Consider the following 21261-nt stretch of genomic DNA (forward strand, 5'->3'; position numbering starts at 1 on the left):
GTAAATTTAATAGTCAGAATATAAATTACAGCAAATATCTGTAAAACAACAGGCATTTCAGTGTATAATGAAAAAACAGGAAAATTCTGTAAAAAAAAAAAACAGACTATTACCGTAAAATTACGTTTTTTTTTACAGTATACATTAATTTCCTGTTTTCTATTTTTACAGAAAAAATCTGTAAAATATTAATCAAACTTATGTAAAAATACAGAAATTTCCTCTTAAAAAACGGAAATTTGATGTAATACCAAAATACAAGGAATTCCCGTAAATTTAATAGTCAAAATATAAATTACAGCAAATATCTGTAAAACAACAGGCATTTCACTGTATAATGAAAAAACAGGAAAATTCTGTAAAAAAATACAGACTATTACCGTAAAATTACGTGTTTTTTTTACAGTGTAGAACAGCATGCTGAGTGACCCAGATTCTTACCGGAAAGACTCCATAATCTATCCAGTAGCCAAGATGAATAATTACGCTGAAGGAAGAAGCTATTTTGCCTTGTAACAATTGACACAATACAAACCTTAAGTGTGAAATCTACAGTATGTTAGCCTTTTCAAAAGTTTTCAAAGGCATTCCTTCCTTGTGTCTTTCTGTCAAACTCAGCCTTTGTATTACCCAAGACTTTGTCAAATTAACCGGATGCTCTTCTGGATTGTTCATTGTAACATTTATATAATGACCCAGACTTTAGAATATAAATTTATGACATATATCTCAGTCTGCCATAACCAGATTACACAATGTTCTCAAACACCATTAAATCTGTGTTGCCTCTAGGTCATTATTATAATACGGCTGTACCGGAGTCCTGCGAGAGCAGGGACAAAGATCCACGGCGCTCAATTACAGGAATGTGGGAGACAGGATGGATCTGCTTTTCTTGTTATTACCATCTCATTAAAATGATGGGAATATTAGATTATAGACTGTCATGCCTAGTGTTGGGTTTTTCCCCTCACTGACGTGCTGACGTGTAAGCCTGGGATACATCACTCCTCAATGTAAGAAACATTAAATGAATAGCCTGACACTTCACATGACACATCAATACAAATGCTGTGATGAAGGGGAATGAGTGACCCAGTCGAGAGATAAGGTTAAGCGGGTCAAGAGACATGTCTGGAAAAGAAAAAAAGGAGAAAATTCACCTGCTTCTCAAGAGTAAATACAACCGAGATGGCATTTGATGCCACTGGTTATGTCATTTGACACTAATGGTATCATGGTATTTAAGAAAAATAAAGGAGACTAGACTGTAATGAAGGGGTATAGACAGAGGCCATACTGAAACATATTTGGTTAAAGAATTGGTTATTTTCACCAACTGCAGATTTAATATAAGTATTGAATGTATTAAACTGGTTATTGTGCGTCTTTTCTTTAATAAATGAACAGTTGTGAAGGACGTGGTCATTGCACTGGCTTGAACCGCAGACAAAGTGGGCAGAGGCACTGAGAGCTGAGATTTTCCACAACACCAGGCAGTAATGCAGAGAAAATATCAGCTAAGCCAGCAAAAAGTGGCAGTAGGAATAAGTTAGCAGAACTTTATTTCGATTTTTAACACATTGACCTTTAACACATTCTGTTGACTTAGCTATTATAAAGTGTTACCAAAATACTTAATGCATATAAATTTCAGCAACTCAATATCTCACAATGATTTGTCTTATTAAGGGGCTGTTTATAACATGTCCACTGAGGGCAAGCTGAAGGGGAACTCATGTGCACTTTATTAACATGAACGTGAATGCAATACACAATAAACAAAGACTTGGCTTGACTTTACTTGAACCATTAAGTAAACCTGAACAGAAACATAAGCTCAACAACAGCGGTTACACAAACAAAGCTAGATAAAAGACAATGGTAACATGAGGTCTACACCGATCAGGCATAACATTATGACTAATATTGTGTCGGTCCCCCTTTTGATACAGCCCTGACCTGTCGAGGCATGGACTCCACTAGACTCCTGAAGGGGTCCTGTGGTATCTGGCACCAATATGTCAGCAGCAGATCCTTTAAGTGCTTTAAGTTGCAGGGTTCCACCTCTATGGATCGGACTTGTTTGTTTAGCACCAGTGTTGCCAGATTGGGCGGTTTTGAATTTGATTGGGCGGGTATATGAGTTTGGGCGGGTGGACAAAATTTGGGCTGGTTTGGGGTCATTTTGGCAGTTTTCAAACATCTAAATTTTATAGTCTTATGGGTTAATATCAAACTCAAATGTGCATGTACTCCATAAAATCAGTCATCGTGACACACACAGGCCCAGCGTAGAGTCAGCTGGCAGGTGTTGACGTCGCCAACGAGCACGTTCTTTCAGCCAATCAGCGATCAGCAGGGGGACGTCTCATTCATGACAGGTTTTTAGCCCGGAATTGTAGCTGGATATTCAAGTGATCGCTATGCCAAAGTGACATAAATATACAGGAATGAGTGGGAGCGTGAACCAACTCTCAAAACATGGATTACACCTGTGACTCGAAGATTCTTTAACCAACTAAGAGCACAGTTGAATCACTCAAATATACTGTATGACTCCTGTCCATCAGGTGCACACTGGCCTGACATGCACCTTACCTGACTGCGTTCTACTCGTGCCGACAGCTGCTGAAAGAGGTTTGAATCAACGATTAATCAATTTGTTCTGCGTTATGTTCTATAAATATGTACTTCACAAAATACATAGGCTATTGTAGTTCTGTATAAAGAAGCACAACACGATAAACGCGTTCTTGTTCATTTTTGGTAGTAGGATTATCATACAGTATGTATCAGTGAATGACACATTTTGGCTGAACGGGTTGGTGTACATTAATGTGTGTGTAGGCTAATGCCTGCTAATTACGTTGTTTATTTAAATCACTTGTATTGGGCACTTTTGCACTTATTAGTTTATTCTTACTGTTGATTTTTTAAACTGATAGTCTGTGTCATTATCGGTTCATTTCAAGATTTTGATAGTTTCCACTTGGAAATTTTAGTCATGACTGTATTTTAATGTAGTTGCCCTATTTTGATCCGTTTTCCTGGGGAAATTATTTATTTATTTATTTATTTATTTTTGTCATCATTGTTTAGTTTTAAGGAATACAATTATATCACATTATTTTATTAGTTAAAATTTTGGGCGTTTTTTTCTTGGATTGGGCGGGTTTTAGTGAGCTTTTGGGCTGGAAATCGTAAACCCAATCTGGCAACACTGTTCAGCACATTCCACAGATGCTAAATTGGATTGAGATCTGGGGAATTTGGAGGCCAAGTCAACACCTCAAACTCACTGTGCTCCTCAAACTATTCCTGAACCATTTTTGCTTTGTAGCAGGGCACATTATCCTGCTGAAAGAGGCCACAGTAACCAGGGAATACCATTTCCATGAAAGGGTGTACATGGTCTGCAACAATGCTTAGGTAGATGGTACGTGTCAAAGTAACATCCACATGGATGGGAGGACCCAAGGTGTCCCAGCAGAAAATTGCCTAAAGCATTATGGTCTTCTTCCCATTCTGGTGCTATGTATTACCCATGTAAGTAAAGCTCATGCCTGAACAGCCATGTGATGTAAAAAATAAATAAAATGTATTCATCAGACCAGGCCACCTTCTTCCATTGATCCCTGGTCCAGTTCTGATGCTCACGTGCCCACTGTTGGCATGCAACACACTGTGTATTCTGACACCTTTCCATCATAACCAGCATTATCTTCTTGAGCAATTTGAGCTACAGTAGCTTGTTTGTTTAATCCGACCACATGGGCCAGGCTTCGCTGCCCACGTGCATCAATGAGCCTTGGCCGCCCATGACCCTGTCGCTGGTTCACCACTGTTCCTTCCTTGGACCACTTTTGATAGATACTGACCACTGTAGACCGGGAACACCCCACAAGAGCTGCAGTTTAGGAGATGTTCTGACCCAGTCCATTAGCCATCACAATTCAGTCCTTGTCAACCTTGCTCAAATCCTTACACTTGCCCATTTTTCCTGCTACTAACCCATCAACTTTGAGGGAAAAATGTTTACTTGCTGCCTAATAAATCCCACCCACTAACAGGTGCCGTGATGAAGAGATAATCAGTGTTATTCACTTCACATAATGTTATACCAGAACATAAAAACAAACCAAAAACAAATGTGAAAGTTTACACTACACCGTTTTCAACAAAAACAGATAAGCTTGTTTGTGTTTTGGCCGTTGGTTAACACAACAATTGTGTTTTGGGACTTAAAAATAATACTGTTTTGAAAACAATACCGTTATCACCTCTGTTAACAAACTACAAAACCCCAAATTTGTTAAATAATCCATGAAATTATGCAAATGAGTATGACATAGGTGCGTAGTATTTCTTTTTCCCAACTGACGTAATACAGTGTTTTATCATTTTGCCATTGATGTCATCTGTACATGAAAAACGCAATGGAAAACATTTTATTTTTTATAACGTTGTTATGTAAACGTACCCTAAACCTATAATTAAATACTTAATATTGACCAAAGCTGTGTAGTTTTCATTAGGTGGGCACAAAATTGTGAAATACAGTACAATCATGACTGGGGGATTTTAGAGGCATTAGAAATTCCTTTAAAAATATATATATGATACAGTAGGCTTTATAGGGATAAAGATTCTTATAGGAATCATATAATATAAAATAATTTATATTTGAGCTAAGTTTATAGGCAATGTGCTTTCTTATTATTTCAACAATTTCAATATTAAAGTCATAAAATATCTTTAGCTGTGTTTAACACATTTTACCATATTTAAATACATTTGAATCCCAATATAAGTATAGAAAAATGACAAAAAAAGGATTCTTTCCAGACTGGCTTATCAGTAATCTATAACGCAATTGTGAATATATTTATTTGTGTGATTAGGAAACGTTTTAAAATATGAACAAAATAATATACCATAAATGATATGACCATATATTTAATCTATTTACCCAAAGAAACAATGCTTTCAAAGGGTCGTAATGCAATATTAGAAGCCACATTGTGCAATGCAGGCACTGCATGTCAGAGCATTCTTTAATCAAGGTCGCTACCCATCTTCTAGACCTGATTTCCTGTCTCAGTATTCACTAGCTCTCCTGACACATTGGCAGTGCATTTCACTTGGCAGATCTCCGCAACTCGAAAGGGCACCTCAGCATCTACAAGCAGAATAGCCGATTCTTCTGCTGCGACTCAGTATTCAGTGTGCGTATCTGGGGCTAAATGATCTCTTCCTCTCCCCCTCTCTCCTCTTCTGTCAAGAGCTCTGGAAGAGTGAGGCAGTCACACCTGCTTCCCCTCAGAGCTCACAAGGACAGTGTGCCGAGGTTCACTGTTTCCACAGGACACGTACTATTAGCATTTTTTAATTGCAGTTGATGCTTGCTTTAAAGGAATTCTCCTACAACTGAAATGTTGTCATTATTTACATGTCATTCCAAAACTGTAGGATTTTCTTTCTTCTGTGGATCACAAAAGTGACATTAAAGAACTCAATACTACCCATGCACAAAGTCTTTGTTTTAATTATATATTGTATAATTATCGACATTTCTCTTCACAGGTTTGGAATGACAGGCGAGTGAGTAACTGTCCAACCATTTTATCTCTTCTCTTAATCAGATGTGTAATCAAAAGTTTAGGTGCTTTGTTATCAGAGAGATGGCACTCCCAATACTTCTTTTTCCTCTGTGGTTTTATTGCCGTTTATCTGGGACTGGATGAGCTCCATGTGATGCTCATTAATTTAGAGTCCCTAATGGAGGCCGAGATCTCTGATAGATAGATCAGTCTTCTCACTCCCACATGATTTCATGATCAATTCTCTGAAGGCTGCCTAGCAACAGAACACTGCTTCCTGTCTACTGAGAAAGAGCCATCAGCTTAAATGAATGCAGTGTTGTTTATGCATATAGTTTTTAAATTAATTACAAATTTCACATGCCACTGATTATATAGACTGTATATAAATCATCATATTAAACTCATTATTTATATTAGTGGCATAATTCTGGTTTGGTGGCATGATTCTTGTGGCCTATTATGGGAAATTGCAATGCACATAAAACTGGGAAATTTAGTTCCTAGGCGGCTGGATGAAGCTTTGACCTGCCAACTACTTATTTATGACCAGGACAGAATTGATTAGATCTGCTATCATTTCATTGAGAAGAGAGTTTCACAGATGACAGAGTGAAGTACATGATGTCCTTCACTTTTTATTTGTTTTAACAATAATGTCCTTGTAAAACATTGCTCTTGTAAAAACAATTCATGGTTGATGTTACAGAAACCCTGTTTTTAAGAGCCTTTTCTCCTAATGGAGCTCCTAACAAAAACGCAAGGGGAACATGCTCATGTAATCAAAACGACCAAACACTAAGCATGAATAAGCAAAATGCAGCTCTTCCAACATCTCATGACGTGACTGCCATTTCAGAACTTGCTGCAAAACAAACCTGGGCTTGTTATAGTGTTTTATCTCTTACACAAATCATTAAATCATTTAGAGACTCCGGATAACACGGTCAGGATTACGTTCTTTGATTTCTCTAGTGCATGAAGATTTCTCTAGATGGAAAATGCTGGAGTACACCAGAGTATGGTCAGCTGGTTAACTGGTTAATCTAGATTAAATCAAGGTTTATCTTCAAACCCGATTCCAAAAAAGTTGGGACAATGTACAAATTGTGAATAAAAACTGAATGCAATGAAGTTTCAAACTTCAATATATTATTCAGACTACAACATAGATTACATATCAATATTTTAAACTGTGAAAATGTATCATTTTAAGAGAAAAATAAGTTGATTTTAAATTTCATAGCATCAACAGATAAAAAAAAAAAGTTGGGACAAGGTCATGTTTACCACTGTGCGGAATCCCATCTTATATTTATAACAAAAGTATGGGGACTGAGGAGACAAGTTGCTCAAGTTTAGGGATAGGAACGTTGTCCCATTCTTGTCTAATACAGGCTTCTAGTTGCTCAACTATCTTAGGTCTTCTTTGTCACATCTTCCTTCTTATGATGCGGCAAATGTTTTCTATGGGTGAAAAATCTGGACTGCAGGCTGGCCATTTCAGTACCCGGATCCTTCTTCTACATCTTCTTCTTCTTCTTCTTCTTCTTCTTCTTCAGCGTATGTGGTCTGGCATGGTCGTGTTGGAAAATGCAAGGTCTTCCCTGAAAGAGACGATGTCTGGATGGGAGCATATGTTGGGTAACACTTTATTTTGATTGTCCACTAACTATAAATAACTTTGCAACTACATGTCAACTAACTGTCATTAGAGTATTAGTAGACTGTCTGATTAATATTTACTAAAACTTTATTTTGTTGGTCCCCCAACAGACATTCTACTGACTATAAGCAAATTGGCAACTACAATTCAACTTATTCTACTAACCCGAACCCTAATACCTTACCTTAACCTACCAGTCTACTGACAGTCTGCTAATTCTCTAATGAGAGTTAGCTGACATGTAGTTGCAAAGTTAAAGTAAAAGCTAAAGTGGACTATCAAAATAAAGTGTAACCATATGGGTAACTAAAACTTGGACATACCTTTCAGCATTGATGGCGCCTTTCCAGATGTGTAAGCTGCCCATGCCACACGCACTCATGTAACCCCATGCCATCAGAGATGCAGGCTTCTGAGCGCTGTAAACAACTTTGGTTGTACACTAGTCCTCTTTAGTCCGGATGACATGGCGTCCCAGTTTTCCAAAAAGAACTTCAAATTTGGATTAGACTGATCACAGAACAGTTTACCAGTTTGCCACAGTCCATTTTAAATGAGCCTTGGCCCAGAAAACAAGCATTGTACGGTGGATTGTGTTCACAACAATGTTTTCTGGAAGTATTCCTGAGCCCATGTTGTGATTTCTATTACAGTAGCATTCCTGTGTGTGATGCAGTGCCATTTAAGGGCCAGAAGATCACAAGCATCAAGTATGGTTTTCCGGCCTTGACCCTTATGCACAGAGATGATGATGATAACTTCAAACTCTTTGCAAATTTTCCTCTGAGAAACTCCTTTCTGACATTGTTCCGCTATTTATCGCCACAGCATTGGTGATATTCTGACCATCTTGACTTCTGAGAGACACTGCCACTCTTTTTATACCCAATCATGTTGCCAATTGACCTAATAAGTTTCAAATTGGTCCTCCAGATGTTCATTATACACGCCTGAACAAAATCTTAAGACCAGGGGATGCATTGCAAGTTTTACACATTTCGCACTTGTGGATCATAAGCGGGTTGTAAGCACTGCTTTAAAATGCTAAAAGAAGAAACAGGAGCAAGAGACAGAAAATAGACAGTAGGCAATTTATTGAAAACTGCATTTAAACTTAAACTCAGTTCATCAGCTGATCAAAAGTTTAAGACCATAGCCATAAAAAGGTCAAATCTGCACGAAAATATGGCTTTCATGTCATTGTCCTTCAAGCAGTCATACTGTCAAGATCTCCTGATGGCAAAGGCAAAAAGGCTTTCTCTCTTTGAACATGGCAGGATTGATGAGCTGCACAAGCAAGGCCTTTCGCAACGCGCCATCGCTGCTGAGGTTGGACGCAGTAAGACAAAAAAGTCAAGTGGTAGACCCAAAAAGATTTCACCTGCACTGAGCCGCAGGATCCGACGGGCTGTCCGTGAAGACACAGGTCGATCCTCAACCAAATTAAGGCCCTTACTGATGCTGACTGCAGCCCAATAACCATAAGACGTCATCTGCTAGAGAAGGGCTTCAAGAACAAAAAACGTCTTCAAAGGCCCCGTCTCCTCCCATGACACAAACTTGCCCGTTTAGAATTTGCAAGGGAGCACCAAACATGGGACATAGAAAAGTGGAAGAAAGTTTTATTCTCTGACGAGAATTTTTTTTACCTGGACGGTCCTGATGGCTTCCAGTGTTACTGGCATGACAAGGAGATCCCACCTGAGATGTTTTCTACGCGGCACAGTGGAGGAGGCTCCATTATGATCTGGGGTGCTTTTTCCTTCAATGGGAAAATGGAGCTTCAGGTTGTGCAGGGGCGTCAAACGGCGACTGGCTATGTGGATCTGTTGCAGCGGGCATCCCTCTTGACCGAGGGCCCCCGTCTGTGCGGTAATGACTGGGTCTTTCAACAGGACAACGCTGCAATTCACAAAGCCCGCCTGACGAAGGACGTCTTCCAGGAGAATAACGTTGCTCTTTTGGACCATCCTGCGTGTTCCCCTGATCTAAATCCCATTGAGAACATTTGGGGATTGATGGCAAGGGAAGTTTACAAAAATGGACATCATTTCCAGACCGTGGATGCCCTTCGTGAAGCCATCTTCACCACATGGAGCAATGGAACACCAGCCTCCTGGAAACAGTCATATCAAGCATGCCGAAACGAGTTTTTGAAGTGATCAACAAGAACGGTGGGGCTACTCACTATTGAGTCCTTATTTGACACGTTTAGTACTGTTGTGTGTTTATTTTTGGGCTATGGTCTTAAACTTTTGATCAGCTGATGAACGGCCTGTTTGAGTTTAAATGCAGTTTTCAATAAATTGCCTACTCTCTATTTTTTGTCTCTTGCTCCTGTTTCTTCTTTTGGCATTTTGAATCAGCACTTACAAACCGGTTATGATCCACAAGTGCGAAATGTGTAAAACTTGCAATGAATCCCCTGGTCTTAAGATTTTGTTCAGGAGTGTATGTACATTTAACTTCCCCGGCCTCTTATTGCTACCTGTCCCGACTTTTTTTGGAATCGGTTTGGAATAATTCTGTTACATCAAACTTTAAATCTTGTTTAAAAATAAGCAGGTTTACATTCAAACCATCATTTTGATCCTGGATTTAATTTATATTTATAATCCTGTTGCTCCATAACTTTGAACTCTCAAAAATCTTAATTAGGGATTAACTTTAAATTTACAGGTGGCAGTGCACCTACAATTAAAATATGTGACTGACTGAACAAAGATAGAAACAGTGGGTGTGTTGTCAGGTTTCAATGAGGTGTTTATTACCAATAAATAAAATGAGCTTGCAGAGTGTGAGGGTGGTGGTGGCCCTTAAGATTATGCCTGATATCGAGTCTAGGATGTGGATCTGTCATTTTGTGTTGTAAAAAGAAAAGAGAAGAAAAGAAGAGAGGAATATATTTAGCATTGGATCCGTCATTTTGTGTGGATCTGTCATTTTGTGTTGTGAAAAGAAAAGAAGAGAGGAATATATTTAGCATTTAATGGCAGCGGTGATGATGAGGTCGGTGCCATCGCTGCCGAGAGCAGCGATAGTCAGCCCGACAAATCATGCTAGTTGTTTTTTGTTATCCCGGTTGTTTTGTCATTCGTTAAGATGCCATAGCCTATTACTCCATTATTAATAAGAACTATATTTCCAGGCTTATGAAATTAGATTAGAGATTAGATTTCAACTCTGCTTACTTTAATCCTTAGCAACTCACCCTATCTCTCTAATAGACCACAGTATGTGATAATCTATGACTGTGTGTCTCAAGTAGTGGGGTCCCTGTAGAAATGGGTTTAGCTCCCTTTTTGCTTTGTCAGACTTCCTGTACAAATCCGAGACCTGTCACCTACAGAAATGTTTTGATGACTCAGCCATTGTTGGCTGTATAACAGACCATGATGAGGGTGAATATAGAGAGCTATTAAAGAGTTTTGTGGACTGGTGTAAGATAAATGCTCTGGACCCACTTTATATTAGGTGGCCTTAACTACTAAGTACTAACATATTAGTTGATCATTTGATACCATGCACTTATTGTGAACATACATGTTTTTACATTGTACTTACATTTTAAAAATACCTGCATGTAATTACGTCTGTAATTAATTTCTGTAGTTACATTTGTAATTACAAAGTTGGCACTTCCCTTACACATAACCCTACCCTTAAACTGACCCACACCACCACACCTGACCCTAACTCTACCCGTATCCCACCTCAATATCAGCAAAAGTGCTTTGCAATACAATTTGAACACAGTAAGTACATTTTACTTATTTTTGATGTAAGTACATAATACTTAAGGCCACCTAATATGAAGCGGGGCCAATGCTCTTAATGGTAGTAAGGCTAATGACATTGTGGTAGATTTTAGTTGATATCCACAGCAATTTGTACCAGTAAACACACAAGGGTCAGAAATTGAGATTGCAACAGCATATAAGTATCTAGGTGTATACTTAAGTAACACGCTCGACTGGTCTGACAGTATGATACAAGTCTATACGAAGGGCCACATTCATATTCATCCGTTAAGATGACTGAGATCCTTTGGGGTATGTCAGGTTCTACTTAAGACCTTCTAATGATTCTGTTGGATCTGTGATCTTGAATGCTGCCACTTGTTGGAGCGGGGAATTGTTGGGAAAGGAGAACAAATTAAACAAGATAATAGAGAAGGGGAATATGCTGTGGGGAAAGTGTTTCTCACCATAGGGCAGGATAGAATGATTGATAAATTGATCTCTGTAATGAATCATGATTGTCATCCTCCTTCATGAAACAGTTGAAGACCCTAGTGAGTACATTCAGCTTAAGATTCATTCATCCCCGCTGACACAAGGAGCGATTTAGAAAGTCATTTTTACTAACTGCTAATTGACTGTACAATCAGTGCTATACAAGATGATGGATTATATTATAGAATCATTTGCTTGTATATAATAATAATGCCTTGCGGAAATGATAACGGAAAATAATTGTTTTCTTGAATGTCTTCTATATTTTTATTATTATTATTGTGTGGTATGTGCTGCTATGACATGTACATTTCCTCTCAGGGATTAATAAAGTTTATCCAGAAAATCTAATTAAACAAGTTACCTATTTTAAGTTTCCTGTTTTAATAACCAACCTTACAGTCATTTCTTTCTACATAGAAAAAGACAATGCGTATAAACAGATAACCCGGAACTGCTAATCCTCTAAAATCAATACATTCTTCTGCTGCTGCTTATTAAAATCAGTAGAAGAAGGGCGAGATCTGTTTAAGCTTGTTTCAGTAACAGAAATATGCAGAGTAAGCTCTTTCTGCCTTCATCTCTGTCCTACAGGGAGGCTTTACTCTGTCCATCACAGAGCAGAGGGAGAGAGTGAAGGAGAGAAGGATGGATTAAAACAGCTTTGTCTTTGGCTAAGTGGATTAGCAGCAGGTAAAGCTCTCGCTGCATTTCCGCCATTATGATGTTAGCGCACGTCCTGTCCCCGCCATCTGCCATTTATCAGTGATTTATGAGCCAGAGCTGGCATCACTTTCAGCAGCACGTCAAACAAACAGTTGTTTTTCGGTCATGGTGGGGTCTTTCCGCTAGCTTCCGTTGTTTTTATTCTGAGCTAATGATATTTTCTATCCCCCAGCTGACCCCCGAATCTTTCCTAACAGACAACTCTTTGCAGTTTTAGATTTTCATTTAAATATTATTTCGAGTTTTTATTGAAATAGTTGGATGGTCCCCACAAATGTAGGCAATGTATTAGGACATTTGGTCTCCAAATGTATAATATTAGTCTAATACTCCGCAGGTTCATGATATTATTGATACACTAGTTCTTACCTCTTACTCTGACTTCAGAAAACGTTATTTTCAAAGGTCTGTGGAAATTCTTTGTATTATGTATTTTAATACATCCAACCTAATTCTAAATCATTTAAACTATATTTGTTAAATTCATAGTCCAAAATGTATCACTTAGAGGCATTTAGTAAAAGGTTAAATTCCCTATATTTTTGGGGACCAGCCAACAGTTCCACATTAGTGTGTGTGTGTGTGTGTGTGTGTGTGTGTGTGTGTGTGTGTGTGTGTGTGTGTGTGTGTGTGTGTGTGTGTGTGTGTACAGACAAATAATCACTGGTTATTCAGCATTCAACAGTGAAATATATTTGGTATAATGACATTTTACCGTATAATTGACCAACTTCCTACTCTGCACTATAAAAAACCCTTAAAATAGGTTACAATGTACTGTATTCATGTAATGGAATATTCTGTATTCATTTTTTTACAGGTGTTTTACCTGAATTTAGAACTTCTTCTTTAAACTAAACTTCTTCCTATTGTTCAATCTTAGGGTTAACCAAAATGTCTGTAAAATTACTGGATTAAGCTGTATAAGCTGCCAGTACTTTTTCTGTTATTTTACAGATTCATTTTTTTACAATGTGGAAAAAAATGTGTGGTATGGCAGGCTATTCTCACAAAAATGCGTATAAATAGTACGAGTGTGCAATGTTGTGGAATGTATACGCCAAAACTCAATTTGGCGTCTATGGCACGCTGTTTTTCGCGTGCATATGACACGCATTTTATGGCGTATTATACATACGAACCCCCCACCCCACCACCCTAAACCTACCCAAGAGCGTGTCATATATACGCCCCACCACCCTAAACCTACCCAAGAGCGTGTCATTTATACGCCATAAAGTGCGTAACATATGCACACGAAAAACAGCGTATCATATGCACGCCAAAATGAGTTTTGGCGTATACATTCCACGACATTGCACACTCGTACTATCTATACGCATTTATGTGTGATCGGGTTGGGTATGGACTACCATGTTGGCGAAAGTTACCTTTAAAAGTAAGGTATTTTAATAATGCGCTAACTTATTTAAAAAGTAACATACTTTTTATGAAAAGTAATGAGTCACTACTTTGCATTCATTTTTTCTAACTTGGGCTGAGCTTGTTTGTTTGTTTTTTATAACAAAAAAAATATATATTTTTTTTAGCAAATGTAAAGCCCCCTTTTTTTCTGAAATGAAATGTATAAGCCTCAGAGTGAAGGAATTGAAAAATCACATCTCACCCAAGGCAAGCTATATTACAATTTTGTGATGTTCAGAATAACCTGAAATGTAGAAGGAACAAGACTTGGCAAGACTTGGCTCAGAAACATTAATTAGCTTCATTCATTAGTTCTACCTGATTTGTTTAAAAGGCAGATATTGGTAAATAAGTACTAGCAAAATGTATAGCCATGATTATCATGGATTTTATTTCCCATATAGTAGGAGAATATGATTGCTAGACTTCTGTTCAACCTAGTATGCAAACAATTTTATTCTCTTATGGATCTTCCATTGAACAAGCAATTAGATTTAAGATTAAAGATTAAAACAAATCCATATATTTATGATATGGGCTGTAATTTATGATTACAAGGGCTTGTGATGATGAGCAGGCACAGACAGGCTCTGTCAGCATGAAGGGGATTGTGTGTCCTGAAGCGTAACAGTGTCTGTCCTGCCATATGTGGACATTATGTCCATGCGCTCTCCTTTCTTTATGCGCTAGGCCATGCATATTTGTATGTATGCATGAGATCACCCACACTAAGCCACCCAATCGAGCATGTCTCTCATGGGGTTTCACAGCGCCTTTGCCACGCAAATCAAAGGCGTGGAAGCAACTCACCAGTTCAAAGCGCAGCAGCAATGTGGATTGTTCTGGATGGATCTGAGAATGGCTCACTCAGCCATTAAACAGGGTGAGGCTCAGTACAGGGAATCGAGAGGGCAGAGGCGGGCTTTGATGTCCCTAGACTTCATGTTTAGAAATGAAATGCCAGGATAACACATCCTAAACTAATGGAAGTACATCCTGGTATGCATAATACAAACCTGAACTCGGGTCAGAGGAGTTGTGGGAAGCAGGAAAATGTATGTGATGTGAATTTAATTGCGCTCAATAGTGTTACAGTGCTTTAAGTGTAATATATCAAAGTAACGGCTCGGGTTATGTATATAACCCTTGTTCCCTGAGAGGGAACGAGCACTGCGTCGGAACGACGAAATGGGGATGCTCCCTAAGCATCAGCGGCTCTGAAGTCTGAATAGAAACTAGACCAATCCGATTGGCGTGCGTGATGACGTCATTGTGACGGCGTACCCGGAAGTATAAAAGGGGAGCCGGCGCATAATGGCGGCAGTTTTTTGCTCTGAAGCATGCGCTCCAGGCGTGCCGAGGTGTGGCGGCGCGACGCAGTGCTCGTTCCCTCTCAGGGAACAAGGGTTATATACATAACCCGAGCCGTTCCCTATATCGAGGGAACTTCACACTGCGTCGGAACGACGAAATGGGGATGAGTACCCACTAGGCCACACCGAGGGTAGCGCCTGCCCTAGTGTGAAGCCGGAGACCGGGCACAACTAGGACTGGAGCACCCTAGCGCCACGTCGCAGGGAGATCTAGGCTGTAAAATCTGATAAAAGTGTGCGGGGTGGCCCACCCAGCCGCCTCACAGATATCCTGCAAGGGGACCCCAGAAAGGAGGGCCACTGAAGAGGCCATGCCTCTGGTGGAATGAGCCCTCACGGCCAAGGGTGAAGGCAAACTGCGCACCCGATAGGCCATGGTTATTGCCTGGACAATCCAATTACTGATTGTCTGAGTAGAAGCAGGCAACCCTTTCTTAGGTGAACCGAAGCACACTAACAGCTGCTGAGATCTCCTCCATTGTGCAGACTTCTCCAATAAACTCTAAGTGCCCGAACCGGGCAGAGTAGGTGAAGTCTCCCTTCTTCCGCCGTCACATGAGGCGGAGGATGAAATGCCTGTAGAACCAGTGACCTGACCACCCTTGATGGGACCTTAGGTACGTAACCCGGCCTAGGATGTAAAATAGCCTTTACTCCACCCGGGGCAAACTCCAGGCAAGTTGGCGTTACCGCCAAGGCCTGGAGATCTCCCACTCTCCTAAGAGAGGTAATAGCGAGGAGAAAAGCTACTTTAAAGGTCAGGTGTTTTGGTTCCGCCAGCTCCAATGGCTCGAAGGGGGCCTCAGCCAAACCTCCGAGAACCACTGCCAAGTCCCATGTAGGAACTCTGGACTGAGCCACAGGCCTCATCCTCCGAGCCCCACGGAGGAACTGTACAACCAGCTGGTGCCTACCCAAAGGCCCATCACCCAGAGGTGTGTGGAAAGCCGCAATGGCAGCCACGTACACCTTGAGTGTGGACGGGGTCAGACCCGCAGAGAAACGATCTTGGAGGAACTCCAGCACTGAAGCCACCGGGCAGTTAACTGGGTCCACCTCATGTTCCCCGCACCAAGTGGAAAGACATTCCACTTGAGGCTGTACAGTCTCCTGGTAGATGGAGCCCTGGAGCTAAGTAAGGTCTCTACCACCCCTGCCGACAGGCCAGCCTCTAGGTACCTGGCCCCATCAGGGGCCAGACCCAAAGGTTCCAACTCTCCGGTCGGGGGTGAAATATCGTGCCCGCCGCCTGAGACAGGAGATCCCTCCTCAGAGGAATCTACCATGGTTGACCTGCCAGCAGAGCTATGATATCTGAGAACCAAACTCGGGTCGGCCAACGGGGCGCCACTAGAAGTAGGCTTACCCCCTGTTGACGAACCCTCTCCAGGACTCCCGGGAGCAGAGCGATCGGGGGAAATGCGTACAGACGCAGCCTCGGCCACGTCTGCACCATGGCATCCAACCCCAGCGGGGCTGGATGCGTGAGGGAAAACCACAGTGGACAGTGGGACGTCTCTCGAGACGCAAACAGGTCCACTTCCACTGGGCCGAACCTCTCGCACATGGCCTCCACCCCCTCGGGGTGGAGCCGCCACTCCCCGGGCCTCAGCCCCTGCCTTGACAGGATGTCTGCTCCCTGATTTTGGACCCCCGGGACATACATTGCCCTAATGGACAACAGTTTCCCTTGGGCTCACAGGAGAATTAGATGCGCCAATCTGCACAGAGGGCGCGATCTCAACTCTCCCTGGTGATTGAGGTACGCTACGACAGCCGTATTGTCTGTCCGTACCAGGACATGTTGGCCGCGGAGGTCCGGAAAAAAGCTCCTAGAGCTTTGTAGACCGCCATCATCTCCAGGCAGTTTATGTGCCAGGAGGAATGACGGCCCTCCCACGGGCCCCTCGCAAGCGGCCGTCCATGACCGCGCCCCAACCAGTGAGGGAGGCGTCTGTTGAAACGGATTCCCGGCAACAGGACGCTCCAAACACTGGCCCCTGGGCAGAAACCAAGGTTTCCTCCATATGACTGGGGAACGAAGGCATCTGCGCGTTACCCTGATCATACGGAACGAATTCCCTCTGGGGGAATTCCCCTTGGTTTTCAGCCACCACTGGAGGGGTCTCATGTGTAGCAGGCCGAACGGTATCACGTTGGACGCTGCAACCATGTGCCCCAGCACTCTCTGAAAGTGCTTAACAGTGAGGCCGAAGGGAAGAACCCGATATTGGTACGCCTCGCCCCCGAAAGCGAACCTCAGGCCTCCTGTGGGCAGGAAGGATGGAGATATGAAATATGCGTCTTTAGATACATCGTGACGAACCAGTTCCTAAACTGGATCTGCTCACGATGGGATAGTGAGCATCTTGAACCTGAATCTCCTCAGAGAACGGTTCAAGTACCTCCGACGCACCCTTCCATCCTCTTTGGGAACCATGAAGTAGCGACCGTAAAGCCGGACTCCCTGTCTGGCGGAGGGATACACTATATAGCCTCCTTTACCATCAGGGAGCACACTTCCTGTTCCCTAACCTGCCACTGGGCTGGGCACACCACTATTCAGGCCACACCGATGAACCCCGGTGGTGGAACGCTGAACTGCAGTCTCTACCCTTTGCCCAAGGTACACAGGGCCCCAGCAGATATATTCGGGAGCATAACCATGCGCCGAGATATTCTACTAGGGGAACCAGCCTCTCAAGGCTGGTCCCTGGTACCCACCGAACCTCCTGCCCGACCCCCTGAAGCGGCCACCCGGCAGGGCTTAGTCGGGGAGGATTTTCGGTGTGCGAACGCGTTCGCTGCCCAGCCGAAGTCTCCCTAGAGGCGGCTAGAGTAGCATGCGTTCGCAGGAAGTCAATGTGGCCCGAGCGTCATAGACGGCGGATCGCAGCATCGACTTCCAGAAAACTCCACAGAGGAGGCGACCTCGATCGCTCCTCTGGAGAGGGGGCTGGCCAGCAGGCCACTGGGCTGGGCATACCACCATTCAGACCACACCGATGACTTCGGTATTGGAACACTGAACTGCAGTCTGCGCCCTTTGCCCATGGTACACAGGGCCCAAGCAGATATATTAGGAGCATAATGACTATGCGCTGATATATCCTACTAGGGGAACCAGCCTCTCAAGGCTGGTCTCTGGTACCCACCGAGCCTCCTGCCCGACCCCCTGAAGCGGCCACCCGGCAGGGCTTAGTCGGGGAGGATTTTCGGTGTGCGAACGCGTTTGCTGCCCAGCTGCAGTCTTTCTAGAGGCGGCTAGAGCAGCATGCGTTCGCTGGAAGCCAATGTGGCCCGAGCGTCGTAGACGGCGGATCGCAGCATCGACTTCCAGAAGACTCCACAGAGGAGGCGACCTCGATCGCTCCCCGGGAGCAATAAATATACCAGCGAACACAATTTGGATGATAGGTTGAAATACCTAACCCCTCAAAGTCAGATAAATCCCATTTAATTGCACAGAATTAAATGCCACCAAAACACCCAAATAGTGAACACAACTGGGATGATAGGCTGATAATCCAACTCCTCAAAGTTAGATAAATCCCATTTATTTCCTCAGAAATAAATGCCACCATAATCACCCATCACGTGAACATGCTGAATGATAGGCTGAATAGACATATCTAACTCCTCAAAGTCAGATAATGTTTAATTTAACTTCTTTCTCAGAATTAAATGCAGCCCTAATCACCAGACCATACTGTTTAAATATGTATTCAACTACTCGTCATCTACCCGCTGCCTCAGCAACGCGAGATTCGAATCTTCCCAACATATTTGGCTTTCATCCCTCGAGATGAAAGACCACAGGCGCGTGGCTGAAACACTCGAAACGCACGTTTCTGTACGCTACGAGCATTTCTCAATGACCAGCCAGCACCCTCAGGAGCTGACTGCAAGCCTCGCTAAACAGTATCACATGTACACATATAGCGTGTGTTCACTTTCTGTTGCAGACCCTTAATGCACGCGCTGCCTCGGCAACGCGAGATCGAGCCTGCATTATAAGGTGGCGAGCTCTCGTTTGCTTCACTCAGTCGACGCTGAGCACATCTAATTCCTCGGAATCAGTTTGCTCAAGCATCTGGTTCTCCCTCCCGGGGAAGAGCCGCATCGCGGGCTTCCGCACGGGAACGGAGAACACGGGGTTACTACAGGCAGCCCCCTCGGGGACTGCCTGAGCACCTTATTATGAATGAAGCAGTGCTTGTATGGTGTTTTAACGTCACCCGCCTCGATGCTGAGCACATCTAATTCCTCAGAATCAGACAGCTCAAGCATCAGACCCTCCAACCCGGGGGAAGATGCCGCCAAGCGGGCTTCCACACGGGGAGGAAGATCGTCGGAACTGTCAGAGGAGGATTGGGAAAGTGCCGCGGCAGTCCCGAAACCCTCTGACAAGTCCCGCTGTGAGCCCCATGATCTGCGACGCCGAGCCGCCTCAGCGACCGCGGGTCCAGAACCACGGGGCTCACGAGGCTGGCCGGTCTCATCGAACACGGCCAGCCGAGAGCGGAGCAGTCTGAGTGTCAGCCGCTCACAGTATTCACAGGCGGCTCCCTCGAGAGCCGCCCGAGCGTGCTGAACACCCAGACACTGCACACAAAGCATGTGTGTATCCGAGCCCGAGATGTAACGAGGGCAAGGATGCACACACTGCTTGAATTCTCTCTCCATTCTCACTTTTATTAAACTAGTCAAACACACTCTCAATCGCAACTGGACAAACAACAGTAAATAGACAGACAATGTAACACAGAGCGCCTGCTGAAGAGCAAAGACTGCCGCCATTATGCGCCGGCTCCCCTTTTATACTTCCGGGTACGCCGTCACAATGACGTCATCACGCACGCCAATCGGATTGGTCTAGTTTCTATTCAGACTTCAGAGCCGCTGATGCTTAGGGAGCATCCCCATTTCGTCGTTCCGACGCAGTGTGAAGTTCCCTCGATATAGGGAACCAGAAGGATACACAACTGTTGTAGACGGGTGAAATGTAAAATGTATATTTATATTTTCATCTGTATTTTGTCATGAATTTGTGGTTGATCATTTTGGAAATACATTATTTTGTGCATGAATCAATAGTCTTGATGTTTAAAACACTTCTCTTTTAAGTTTGCTAATGTGTTCAGTTAACCTTTAAATGTGCACTATGTAGGCTTTTTGCAAAAAAATATCCAAAAATCGCTAGGCCAGTGTTATACATTTTGTTCAGTTGAGTTCTTACAATATCCCAAATGTTTCAAACTATTTGTAAATTGTGGGAAATTACTATTTTAACCAAGGAGATGGGACGTCTGAGGGAGTCACCTGTCAATTGCGTCCTATCGGCATCATATCTGTTTCCGGTTTTATTTTGCAGAAATGCTTTTCTCTTAGCAATGTGAAACAAATATCACAGCAGCTGCTGAGTGTACGTCCTAACATCATTTTAAATACACTTAAATGTATCTAATATGATAAACAGAGCTGCGTTACCTCATAGCCTACTCATGGCCGGAAATGTGGAAATGACGCCGGCGACTGTGACCCGTCATAATAAAAGTGCTCGCGAGGCGTGTGTTTGAGCAACAATCGCTCCAGCAGCCATGCTCAGCTCCACAACACTCGGCTCTGCCTCATACTACAGTAACGTTAAAGGGATCCCATGGTGTTGAGACTTGTATGGCTTAATATAACATAAACGATGTCTCTTACTGAATTATGTAGTAGAAAACCCATGAAAGATCTACGTTATTTAAAAAATCGATTTTATATTTGGACCATGGGCGGCGCCATTTTGTTTGCGTTCTAGGTTGATGACGTAGAATGGTTGCACTACTCAATCAGCTGGCGTTACCCGTAGCTATTTTTACCACAACGCAACTCGAAAATTGTTTCAGAGTTAAACAAAACCAATGAATTGCTTTGTAATTGTACTTAAAACACTCAAACATACATGTGCACACAAACTCTCTCTCTCACTCACACACACCCCAACAGATCGGCGCGAACACACACACACACACACACACACACACACACTGCGTGCACGCATACATAACCCTCAATCACCTGTGTTGATATCATAGATAGACTGTTGATATGCAGTAGATTAACTGTAATGCCTAATGTATCCAGCAGAGGGAAATATCTATGTAGGACGATGGGATAAGGTAACGTGAGGAAGAGAGGCAGGATGTTTTGGTGATGATGCATGGGATTGGTTTGTGCATTAAAGT

This window comes from Pseudorasbora parva, chromosome 17, assembly GCF_024679245.1.
Source record: "Pseudorasbora parva isolate DD20220531a chromosome 17, ASM2467924v1, whole genome shotgun sequence".
NCBI lineage: Eukaryota > Metazoa > Chordata > Actinopteri > Cypriniformes > Gobionidae > Pseudorasbora > Pseudorasbora parva.